We start from the raw sequence: 11795 nt of genomic DNA on the forward strand, positions 1-11795 counted from the left end.
TTTTAACTGTTAATTATCTACAGACATGTAATCAAAATCAATAATAATTCTTAATTCTAAAAACTTTCCTGTAAAACAATGTCTTACATTAACTGTGTTCTCCTATTCAGAAACATAGGAAGGCTTTCAAAAACTTCCTACAGTTTGCTCATTTACACTCAATTTATGTGAAAAAAGATTAAAAAGGTGTGGATCCAATCATCACCACTGTTTCAGCCTGTCTGTCATCAGGACAAGCGTCGTAGTATCAGCATCTGAAGACAGTGGTTTAATTTACATTCTCAAAAGGTAATGATATCAATTTCAGTTATCCATATACCACTACAGAGGTTTTGTTTCATCTGTGCTTATTGTGATATATCTGCTAGGCAAATTTTATCTGCGTTTTGCATAAATAAGAACATCTGTACAAAACAGGTAACACCACTACTTAATCTCCACTTTGGCACTTATAGTTGGCATTTTTTTTCCTGTATACATCACAGTATGTTATTTCTATTCACTGAAGATATAGAAGTGAAAAAGTGTTCAGTTATAAATGGTTTTCAAGTCATAGCATTTCTTGCATTTGCCTCAAGCTATGTCAAGCCAGAAATTTAGAGGGTCATAGCAATGCCTGCTAAGTGACTGTTCTTAAATTTGCACTTCATATTAACACACACACAAAAAAAAAAAAAAAAAAAAAAAAAAAAAAAAAAAGCAATATATAGTATTCCTTGGCAATATTTTGGGTGACATGAAAGTTCCAGATATGCATGAAATAAGGCCTTAATATTAAAGCAGGTAAAATTCTAATCCATTCTGGAATCTGTCTCTCTGAATGATGGCTAGGCTTCCAGTAATATACTCTGATTAAGAGTCTTGCTTGTGTTTGCTGCTGAGTTTTTTGCGATTATTATCTAAACTGTAAACTGTATTGACAAAAAACAATTGAGTCTGTAAAGCCCATTAAAACTCTATTCATTTCTGTTATCTATAGAAATTGCATATTCTTATTTCTTACATTAGCCCTGGATGTTTCACGTTGGCCATAATTTCAGTTCTTCTGTAATCTGGCACTATTCCTTCTAAAATCAGAAGGGATTTCATATGATTAACGTAGATTTCTGAAGTCTGGATAATATCTTGATTGAGCTTCACATACTCTGTGTCTTTGCCATCACTTGCATTTCTGATTGTGTTCTTTGTGAGTTGACAGTGCTTTTATCACACCATCATCTCTTTAGTACACAGTACTTCCAAAACTTCTATTCTTCTTTTGCTTCAACTTTTGATCAACTGTCCTGAAGGGAAAGTATAGATAAAAATATTCACAGAGCCTAATAATATTGTTCAAATATTTTCTCATTTTCAAAAATGCATACTTCTGGTTTTGTTATTTATAATAATGAATCTCTAAACTGCCCATTTGGATCTTTCTATATACCAATTCAGAAATAAAGTTATTCAGTCTTAACTTAGCCATGATAGAAACAGATGAGATCCAAACTAATTCTTTAAATGTAATCTCTAAGCCTAACTCTAACCCCTAGATTTAAGACTAGCAACAACCCCGATTGTCTTGCCATATCCCAACTAATCTCAACGAAGCACTAACTCAAACCCTCAAGATTAAACACAAAAATAAAACCAAACCTGTGATACTGAACTCTAACTCTAGGGCTACCCTTAATTCTTAATCCTAATTATAAATCTTAACTTCATCCATACACCTAAAAGTTGTAACATGCACCATCATCCCAAAACTTACCCTGAACTAATGCAACATCCTAATCCCTAGCAGAACACACTTAAAACCCCAACCTAAATCTGAATACTAACACAACTCCTAACTTTAACCCTGAACTCTAAAAATAACTTCAAGAAAATCCCTAAACCTAAACTTGAATACCTCACTCTCAACCTCAACCCTAACTTTAAATACTTTAACTTAAATGCCAAACCTAAACTAGCAAATTGTCATCCTAAATCTTAGCCTGAACCCCAAAACTAACACTAATGATTAAATAAAACCAAACACAGGCCCTTAACACAACCACCTAATTCTGACTGTTAATCCTAATGAAATTTGAACCTTAAATCAAAAGCTCCAGAACAAACCCTTAACATATAATAAAACCCTATCACAAACCCCGAATCAAAAATGCCTATAATCTAGTTCACATCCCAAAACTAAGCCCTAACTCAACCTTCTGTATATATACAATAATAAAGTAGCTTATATATATAATATAAAGTAGCTGTCATGGGATGGAAATTCCAGTCAGCAAAGCAAGGAGCTGCTATATCAGCCTTTGAGAAGGAATGTTTATTTTCAATGATAAAACACAGTGACATGTCAAAAGAGGGAACTATAGTCAATGAGCCCAATAGTTCCATTACAATTCTAGGCTCTGTACATTAACAACAACAAAAAAAAAATGTAAGGGAATATATGGGCTTTATGTAAGGGCTTTAGTCATATTTTCTGGTATGAGTTTATGCATCTCTTTATGACAGAACAGAAACAAATAGATTCAAAGAGCTTAGAGCATGTTAAGTCATATTGTTTGATGTTCTGTAATGAAAATCCATTACTTTTCCCTCAGTTAACTCCATTTTGAATGTTATAAACTGTCAAAAACATATCTTCCAGGTAGGTATCTGATTTCAACTGAAAGAATTCAAAGGATTGAAAATCCTCCACAGTTTTCAGAACTGCATTCCTTTGGACAATTAAACATCTATACAATATTTCTGATTTGAATTTAGTGACTTTAGCCTTTCACAATGCTATCCTCCAAAAAGTTAAAAATTACATCAGTAACTCCTATTTTCTGCCTGTGAAGTGACTTATAAAATAAAATCAAGTTAACTTAAATCTTCTTGAAAGATAAAAAAAAGTCTGAGCTAAGCCATTTGCTGTCATTTCCTCTAGACTTCAAATACTGCTTGTGTATCTCTTCTAAATTTCTCTATTTTTTTCAGCTATCTTTTTGAAATATGGACACTAGAATGATTTGCATAATTTTAGATCCAGCCTTCTGTGATAGAGTTTATATTTCAGAATCACAGGCCTTTCAAAATCAGATATACTGACAACTTGTATATTTTAAATGTGGGAGAGGTATGAGACAGCTGTATAGAGCTGTATTGCTACGTGTGTATATTTTCTGGCTTAATGAGTGAAGTTTTTATGTAGAAACAATGGATAAGATGAGGGGAATTACTGCAAATCACTGCTATAAATAAATTACTTTCACCTGAAGAAATTTCCACGTTCAATAGGCATAAAAAGCTGAGTCAACCTGCATAAAGAGCAGACACTTGCATTGAATTACAGGTCTAACAAAACCGTGTTAGTGTCTAACATTCTATAACAAATTTGCTTTAGATATTCTACACATGAAGAATTTAATGTTTAACTCCAAATTAAATTATTAGAAGCTGTTTTGATGTTATATGTCATTTTGATTTTGCAGGATGATAACAGCAACGCACTCAAATCAGAATACACACACAAATTACCAGAGTGTAGCAATTGCAATACACAGTGGATTCGCACTACTAACATAATTCCCTATAACATGCTCATCATCATGACACTGAGCACCCTCTGCTGCTGGGAAGGAGTAATGTGGTTGAATCCAGATCAAGTCTGTTGCTCTGTTAAAAGTCCTTTTTTGTCTGTCAGAATGATTATTTTGGTTAACTGAAGAGGCAACAGTTGTATAAACGGTTGACCCCTTCAGCTGATATGACCAGTTGATCATGTCTGCCAAAAGCTGACTAATCCACTCAAATTATGCAGCCATTTATCTAGAAGTAAAACAACACACCTGTCCCCCTTGTGTTAAATCTGTCTTTCTTTGCAACACACACGATCATTCCCTACAATGCAACTTGAGCTTCATGAGTATGTTCTTCCTTCCTATCTCCTCTGAGCCTTTTGCTATTGTAGCATTTCATAGATTAACCACAACCAGACAAGGCCTGGAGAATGCTGATAGGGTTAGAAATGTATAGACTGCCTATTGTTCTAGTGATTTTCTGCAACGTGAAACCTATCTACATTCTGAAAACTAGTCAGTCACTGGATAAAATAAGTTTCAGAAAAAAAAGGTGAGCGTGGAGAACAAGGTTTGGCCTTGAGAAGATGACAGAAATCATTGAGTCACCAGTGATCTCTATTCAGACATTGAGCCATTGACCACTGCTCTCTGGCTACAGTCGAACAGCGAGTTTCTCATACTTTAAACATTCCATATTAAATCCATATATTTCCAATTTGGAGAGAAGGATGTTATGGGGAGCCATTTCACAGACCTTACTGAAGTCCAGATAGGTGATATCAGTGGGTCTTTTCTTGTCCACTGATACAGTTTGCTATCATAAAATGCAACAAAGTTGGTCAGGCAGGACCTGCCCTTAGTGAAACCATGCTTGTTATCCCATATCACTTCACTCTCTTCCACATTCCTTAGCACAGTTTCCAGAATGATCAGTTTCATGATCTTCCCCAGTACATCAGCTGTCTAGGTGTCCACATACAGTACAGATGTACTCAGCCTGCTCAGAAACAGTTATCTATAGACAGATAAGAATGTGAACACTGCAGACAGAAGTAGGATTTCTGAGATCAAAGAAGCAATAGCTCAATGTTTAAAGGGGGAAAGCACTAGCATAGAAAGATGCAAGATCAAAATGCAAAAACAAAACAAAACAAAACAAAACAAACCCCCAAAAACAACAAAAACAAAGCAAAGCAAAACAGAACCCATGACTAATCACAATGGTCAGTCTTACTGGGACTTCTGGATGTCATGAAATCATCAAGCAGAGCTGTCAGTGTTGCTGGTTTTACTGGAGCTGGTGCAAGACAGCAACTGAGCAGCAGCTCCTCTCTAGAAAGTTGAAAAGGGCAACTCTTCCTCTTCTGACTGGTCAGTAAAGACTCTTCTGATGCCTTAGTAGGTTAGTGAGCATGTTTGGTCTCAATGCACCCTAGTTATCTTTTGTGACTATATTAGCCAGTAAGTACCCAGTTTGTATTTTAAGTTATGAATGTCCTGCTTGTAGAGTCTCTTTGTGCCAGGTTAAAGATCCAGAACAAATCAACTCAGAGCAAACAAAACGGGGAGTGAGAAACAACGAGGGGTTTTTTTTTGCATCAGTGGAGATTGGCCTGTACTAAATGGTTGCATAGCTGTGGCTCAGGCTAGACACTGCTAAATCAAATGCCAGCTTATTACAAGACATAAGGCATCCATTAAAGTGGTTCAAACATGAATTTCAGTATGAAATTATGGCTCTGTATATGATGAAGAATTCTAAGTTACAGAAGGTAAATAAATTAATATATTTATTGATTCAACACCAGATACATTTCCTAACGTTATATCTCAAGTTTTCTCCACCTTACATTAATGTCTCAGCACTTTGCTCTGACAGAATCTAACTGTTGAAGATAAAAAGCATTGAATGCATATATATTTTTAATAAGATACTGCCAAAGTATTTCTTACCGTGAAGCTTAATAAAAAGTACTGGGAACATGATGGATGGTAAGTTATATGGCTCTGTCAAATAAGTATTTGCTGCTTTCTGAATATGAATCATTTTCTTCTGTTGATTACATTTGCATTTGTTCACATTGTAGATGCTATTTGTTCACAAGGCAAGATTTTTCTGATATTTACCAGAATATCAGTCTCAGTGAGTCTTTCTAGGACATTTGATACTACTTAAGGATAATTACATATCTTGACTAATTCTTGCCTCTTTCTGTCCTCTCACTGAAGACGTTCTACCACTTGTAATATCATAGAGAAAGAATGGAGCTAGCCATTATGGTCACATTTGAGGAAAGTAAAGCAATTTGATGCTGCAACAACTTTGCAATAAATCATGTTTCCATTGTAGGAATGTATCGGCAGGTAGCTGTAGTACAGATAGTACAGTATGGGAGTGGTCTATGAACAGGAGCAAGACTGAGCAGTTGCTAACCGCAGCGTTGATAGGATGTTAGGAAGGCCATAGATAAGAAGCATCAAGCTTATGTCTGTTCTGCATAGCATTTTTTCACAGTACATAATAATTTTGACAGAACATGAGCACATTAAAAATACTTGAGAAAAAAATACCACATTAACAGAATTAAATCTTGCAAAAAATTGTTCCAGAAATTAAAACTTTGCCATATGAGAAACACCAGGAAAAAAAAAAAATCTTTCTTCATCATAAGCAGATACTAGAGAAAGATTTGAGTAAAATTTATAATTTACCCAGTGTTCAGGTCCTTGACTTCAATTTTTATAATGACTTGGCATAAAATTACAGCATTCCAATTACTTTGGTTACTCTATTGAACTAGAAAAAACATACGAGGTCAATTAGGGTGTCATTTCTATTCAAGTGAGAATGTGTATTTCTTTCATGAGGATTACTGCTCTTTCTTTTTTATATTAAAATAATTTATTGTAGATGAAAGTACTACTTGTGTTGTCTCACATGAGTAAGTCAAGTTTCCTATCTAATTCTCTTTTTTGTCCTGACTTTTCTGTAGTTCTTTGTACACATTATCTCTCTGCTAATGAAAAAGACTGATAATTTGAAGGGCTTTGGTTTTGTCAGCTCAGGAAGTCAGATATTTTTGCCTAGTTAGCATAACGTGCACTGCATTACTACTTTTGCATACTGAATGAAATCAAGACAAATGACCAGAAGCACATTCTCAACATCTATCATTTTTCTAGCAAAACTTCAATCACGTGGAAAACTGTTTAACATTTATGAAATTGTTACAATTAATTATTAAGTTTGGTCAAATTTAACATATCCTTGCTTCACAGAATACAGTGACTATCTCTGGAGTCAATATTTAAATACATTTGTAAAATGGATGTCAAATATGAAAGCATTAAACCTTTCTTTCCTCTTTGCCTAGTAAAGTATCTACATCACATTAAAACAAGAGTTTATTTCACCTTGAAAGCATTAGTGACACTGTGCTTTAGTAACTAAGATGAAGAGAATCATTGGACAAACCATAGTATAGCAAGGAAACATTTGCTGACATGAAGAGCCAGAATGATTAGCTAATTTCCTTTGCTTAAACTCTAAAGACATTCTTTGCATTGTATATACATACATACATTTTCAGATAGAAAAATGTATCTTCCATATATTTGTAACTTCTTCCATGTAGGTTGAAAAAACACAGTTCATTTTGTTGGGATCATAATCTATTGCTTTCTATTGTAGTTGTTTTCATAAATATGACTGTGTAAGTACACTAACTTTACACCTTATCAAGAATTAAGAAGAAAATTCACAGTGGTACACCAAATTAGCAAAACTCATCAGATAAGGAGTGACAAGTTCTGATGGAAATTATATGTTCAATTTAACCTCAAACTGCAATATGACAAGTAAAGATGAAGAAGGTACAAATGAGAAGCAAGCCTGAAACTGATTAAATTGTTTATTTGGCACAATAATTACACCATTCAAAATTACCTGTGCCAGCTAAATCAAGATTCCTAGGTATTTGGTTGTTCAGCAGAACAATTCTTTCTAGATGTTGTGTTAATGGCCAACTGACCAGAACATCATGCAGTTATTGTATGATAACTCGTCCAGTGTGGTCTTTAAATTTCTAAATAATCATCAATTAGAAATTTTTCTGAAGTCAAGATGAGGTATACTGTAAATTCCAGAAGCTATAGAATTCTAGATTGTGCTTCCCTAGAGTAATCAATTTTATGCACCATCCTATCTTTTTAACCAATGCAATTAATGTGGTTTTGGGGGAAAGTGGGGACACATAAATCAAAATATATGAGGCTAGTGCACAGGGTCTGCATCATTATGGCTGTGCAGTAACAAGATCAATTACTTTCTTCTCTTCTGCCCAGAAGCCTCTATGTGATTTATAAAGCAGTTTACTAGAGGCTGAGAAGAAAATATTTGCAAACTGAGAGACCAAAAATGAAGAATTGCTGTGAATAATGGGATTCCTTTGAAATCAATGTGTTGTGTTTGTTTTTTTTTAAATATCACCTCGTTCTTAGGTACAGTTGCATGAAGATAAAATTTCAGTCTCTGCCCATTAGTGCCATAAAACACATTAACATTCAGATGTATGTTTCAAAGGTAAAAGTGATTAAAGTGTTAAATATTTGTTTATGCTAAATAAACAAATGTGCTTGTAGCACTTTTTTTTTTTTTTTTTTACTTTCATGTCTTGTGGCAGAACAGGAGTCAGATGTTTTCTCCTTTTACTTTAAGAAGAGTCTATTTCATTCAGTTTTCTTGATGAGTTAGAAAAGAGAAGCCTTCTGCTCAGGAAATAAGGACTATATCAAAGAAGTGAGTTGAATTGTTGTTCCATACTAGAGCTGGCAGGCAAGGTGAGAGATGGTGCAAAGTGTTCCTTCTGGAGGGTATTCCTTCTGGATCTCAACAAGCGGGGCTCAATGACAAATGGCTTACTAAAACAGCTATTCAGTTAGTTAGGATAAAAAGAGCAAGTAAATTTACATTCCTTCAAATGGCGGAAATGCTCAGCAGCACTGAGCAGATCCCAGGATTTTCCCATGTCACAGTGAACACTGGTTTTCTTTTACATACTTTCTAGTGTCTACCACTCTGCCTGGGCTTTCAGTTAATCTGAGCATAACCAGGTCTCCAAACCTAGCAATTCCCTTATATTCTTTATTCACTTTCTAAGCAACTTGATCATCTTACCCTCTGCCTCGTCCTATGGTTTGCTTCTCAAACATTTATTAATATCCCTGAGGGGCTGGGGAGGCAGAAGGTGACATTGTGACACTGGGATAATTCCTTCTCAGTTTTTCAGCTCACCAAATTCATGCAGCATAAGATGAACCTCCCCATGGACCGTTCAGCATGCTGCAGAATAATGTCTGCTACACAAAATTACAGTTCCCAGCATCTGAAGGGATGTAACATCTACTCACTATCTATATTCCTTTTCCTATTCCATCATCTTATTAGAACAGAGATTCTGTAAGCTTTGTTTTCAAGACTTACTGGGGTCTAGCTAAAGCCCTCACCTTCTCTCTCTCTCTCTCTCACACCCCCACCCTGGTGTTGAGCAGTTGGATTCACAGCTTTAATATTTGTGAAAGGGGCTTCTGGAGTGGTCCTGCTTCAGGACAGTGCTTCTAAGCAGTCATATTTCCCTCCTTTTTCCCTCATAGTGTGCATACAGTGCTGTAAGATACTACTCTGTAAGTTATTATTCTGTTAACTTCTGTGTCTCAAAGCTTGCTGGGGACACAGATGGACTTGTTCAAGTCCAGACAAGTCCCGAGCAAGGATTGTGAAATCCTTTGTCTGGGGGAATGCAGATGGACACGGCCAGGGGCAACGAGAGCGAGATGAGCTGCAGCTAAATAGCTGTGAAGTGCTCCTTTGTGTGGACCTATCTCCGGATGATGGCCATCTCAGGGGGTACTCAATGACTCTTGCTCAAGGCCCATCCTTGTCACGTAGGCAGGAGAACAAGGAGGATAAAAGAGGAACTGAAAACCACGAGGAGAGGTTTTCTGACAACAGATTCCTCAGGAAGAACGGGAGGTTTTCTGACAACAGATTCCTCATGAAGAACGGAGGGTTCTGACAACAGATTCCTCATGAAGAACGGAGGGTTCTGACAACAGATTCCTCATGAAGAACGGAGGGTTTTCTGACAAGAGATCCCTCATGAAGAAGAACAGAGGGATTCCTGAAGATTGAGGTCATTCCTGCATACTGTTGAACTCTCCTGAGCCTGCTGCCTGACCGCTGTTGCTGCTTCAAGAATTGGCTCCTCGACTTCCTCGTCTACCTGCCTGCTGCCCAGTGCCGGCCACGCTGCTGCTCCCCGTCTTCTGCTGCGTTCTGCCCGGGACCTTCAAACACCGTGCAACGGGACCGCTGCTGGATCCTGCTGGTGACTATCCCCGCTTTACGCAACTCCTGCTTCTTTTCCATCTTTTCTATCGCACTCCTTCCCTTCCCCGTCTCCCTTCCCGTCTTAGTAATAAATTGGATGGAACAACATATGAACCGTTGTTTCTTAATCTCACACCGGGTATACAGATATTAAAGAACCTCATCTCCCTCCTATAAATTGGAGCGAGACAAGTGCACAGTAACTAATTTGTGTTCATAACATTCAAGACTGGGAAAAGGACAAATTGCAATCCTTGTTTGGACTTTCTAGTGATGAGAGTCCTCTTACAGACTCTTGCTGAAAATAGAGTCCTAATTCATTAGAACTACAAGAGACGTCTAAAAACACATAATCTTCGCTTAGCCATTGGAGCATTCTCCTTCCTAACAATGACAGGAAACAGGAGATATCTAACCAGAGTTCACAAGTGCAGCCAGATGGGTTGTTTCTTGGCAGGACATATCTGCAGACAAATTGAAAACAAAAAACAGAGGTTAAGAAGAAGCAAAGGAAACCAAAGACAGGCACATTCGTTTTGAATGAACAATTTCCAATTATTTTTTCAGATAGAGAGTATTACTTTGGCACTTTTCCTAATTAAGTTCTTACTTGGGAATATTCCTCCAAGGATATTACTGTGCAATGATCATAAGATTGAATCTTAGCACAGGGCATAGTGTAACGAAACAACAGAAATAACAGCTCTCTGCAGCACAAGGCTTTGTTCTTTTTGATAGTAGGGACTACGTTGGAGCTCTGGGGTAGGTATACCAGTGAAAAGCTACATACAGGTTCCTACTCTTCCCAATAAATTAGAGGTGATCTTGATGAAGGGCAGAAAGGATAGGTAAAATATGAGAGGAATCCAGAGAAATTCAGTAGTACATTTTTTCTTTTCAGGAGTTTCCTCTTTTGATCACAGCTCCATGAGTAAGCAGTACAGAAGTCTAACAAGAAATACCAGACTATAGTGGCTCCCTTTCCACTCACTGCCAAATTAGTAAGAAGTTACTACAGTTCTACCAGAATGAAATGTAACAACAACAAAAAAAGAATTCCATATATGTACAAACTTGGCATTTGATAAATATACCTTATATCCTATACTTTCTTAAAAATAACTGTTGTTTTGATGTTGCTAAGAGTAAATACACATTTCTTTTTGCAGAACAATTGTCCACACCATTTCAACTATCTGCTTTCAAGCTTCCCACATGCTGAATGTCCCAAAGCACCATGTGATTTATAGTTCAATATAAAATTTCAAACGATCTCAGAACATTGAACACATATTATTATAAGTTTCACAAAGGAGTTAAGGCTTCCTCTCTCACAACCAAATGCATCAGTTCCTTAGTGATTAAATATATTACACATATGCCAGGTTAGGCAGATCCATTGTCAAGATGAATTCATGGGCATGATTTTTCCATTATGATATAACGTAACGATAATGCTTCTACTCGTTGCAGTGGTTAACTATTTGCCCCTGCATCTACTAAAGTGCACAAAGACATAAAAACTCAACTAACTTCATAAATAAGGGAGCAAGGGAGGAAAAAAAGGAGAATTATTCTGAGCTCAACAAGAGCTAATAAGTATTATCTTGAATGGGGTTAAGATTCTGCTATCACTTCTACAGTTACTGTTTGTATTTCTAAGGATAGTGATTTTAGCTTAAGGAGATTCTGTACAGCTAAAAGCAGCCATATGCCTATGAGGCATGGTGTGGATATTATTCTACAAGCTGTCAGTGCCATTAGTGCATGAATAGTGCTTAATGGTCCTGGTGACAGGCTCCCCTGGAGTCTCCACTCGAACAGGCCCAGAGATTCTATTTAACCTGGTTCAGCTT

The 11795-nt window shown here is 36.5% G+C and overlaps 1 long non-coding RNA gene across 1 annotated transcript in view; it reads right to left on the reverse strand.

Moving 5' to 3' along the window:
• LOC128091027 (uncharacterized) overlaps positions 1-10414 on the reverse strand; it is a 34009-nt gene extending 23595 nt beyond the window's left edge. Inside the window, exon 1 of the long non-coding RNA XR_008211188.1 lies at positions 10356-10414. This is a non-coding gene — a long non-coding RNA (uncharacterized LOC128091027). The remainder of the gene's footprint in view (positions 1-10355) is intronic.
• Positions 10415-11795: the final 1381 nt, after the last annotated feature.

Source organism: Tympanuchus pallidicinctus, unplaced genomic scaffold, assembly GCF_026119805.1.
Source record: "Tympanuchus pallidicinctus isolate F22 unplaced genomic scaffold, pur_lepc_1.0 scaffold5, whole genome shotgun sequence".
In the NCBI taxonomy this organism is placed as follows: Eukaryota; Metazoa; Chordata; class Aves; order Galliformes; family Phasianidae; genus Tympanuchus; species Tympanuchus pallidicinctus.